This window comes from Macrotis lagotis, chromosome X (genome assembly GCF_037893015.1).
Source record: "Macrotis lagotis isolate mMagLag1 chromosome X, bilby.v1.9.chrom.fasta, whole genome shotgun sequence".
Taxonomy (NCBI): Eukaryota; Metazoa; Chordata; class Mammalia; order Peramelemorphia; family Peramelidae; genus Macrotis; species Macrotis lagotis.
The window spans coordinates 312080801-312082226 of record NC_133666.1 but is presented as its reverse complement, the minus strand read 5'-3'; the positions used below and the strand labels follow the sequence as shown (position 1 = coordinate 312082226).

Sequence of the window (1426 nt, the reverse complement as noted above, 5' to 3'; positions counted from 1 at the left end):
TAAGTCTATCATAGTTGATCATCACAGAATATTGCTGTTGGGGGGCGCTCCCTAGAGTCCCAGCAGCTGGAGGTGGCCGGGTCGGGCCAGGCTGGGAGCCGGGAGCTCTCCAGTAAAGTTAGGCACCTGTTTGTGGGAACTCCAAGAGGGGGAGCAGCCACGGTGGGCAAGGCTGCAGTGACCCCTGCACGGGTCCCATAGAGCCAGGAGGGGCTCCCTGAGATGAAGATGAGCGCGTCCTGGACCCGCTTCTACTCCAACAGCTGCTGCCTGTGCTTCCATGTCCACACCGGCACCATCCTGTTGGGCATCTGGTACTTGATCATCAGTGCCATGGTACTTCTCATCCTATTAAGCACCATGGCAGATCCAGATCAGTATCATTTAACCAATTCTGAACTAGGGGCTGACTTTGAATTCATGGATGATGCCAACTTGTACATCGCAACTACAATCTCCTTTCTAATGATCTTGATCTGTGCAATGGCAACAAATGGTGCATACAAGCAACATGCAGCCTGGATCATCCCGTTCTTCTGCTACCAGATTTTTGATTTTGCCCTTAACTTGCTGGTGGCAATCAGTGTACTTGTTTAACCATATTCAATCCAGGAATATATAAGACAGCTGCCTCCTCAGTTTCCATACAAGAAAGATATCATGTCAGTGAATCCTACCTGTCTAGTCCTTATTATTCTCCTCTTTATCAGCATTGTCTTGGCTTTTAAGGGTTACCTGATTATCTGTGTCTGGAACTGTTACCGCTACATCAATGGCGGAAACTCTTCTGATATTCTGGTTTGTATAACCACCAATGATACTACGGTACTGTTACCACCCTATGATGATACCACTACAGCCTCAACTGCATTGGGTGTAGGGGTAGGGGCAGGTATGGGTATGGGGGTGGGTGCTGGTGCGAGTGGAGGTGATGCTGCAAGTAAAGTACCCCCACCACCTTATGTATCTGCTTGAGCCAAAAGGTGGCTTGACGTTGGAAACAACAGCTTTCCTCAGACATGTGAGCAATAGAATATTCAGATATGTGCCCCCTATGATTGCCCATATGTCTGTCTTCTGTGAATCTCTTGTTATTTTCAAACCCTGATATCATGTTAAAAATTTATTAACAATAATTTTTAAAATGTGCTTCAGTTATATCTTCTACCTGGGCTACAGAATTTTTACATTTGTGTTAAACCAATAGTAGGTTCATTTGAAAGAATTCCTTACATTCAACATTTGGGAAAAACCAGGCCTTGAGTCTGAAAATAGTTTTATTTGGTGCCCATGAAAATCTCTAAAATAGATAGAGGTGAGAAATATTCTCCATCTTTGGGACCTTTAAGTTTTTGAAAATATACAGAATAAAATTAGGGACAAAAAAGGGTTTTTACTTCCTCTCAACAATTCTTGAGTTCTGTAG

General features: G+C 44.1%; 1 pseudogene; it reads left to right on the top strand.

Annotated features, from left to right (window-relative positions):
• The first annotated feature begins 222 nt into the window (after nt 1-222).
• LOC141502791 (lysosomal-associated transmembrane protein 4B pseudogene) lies at nt 223-975 on the top strand (annotated as a pseudogene).
• The last annotated feature ends 451 nt before the right edge of the window (nt 976-1426 follow it).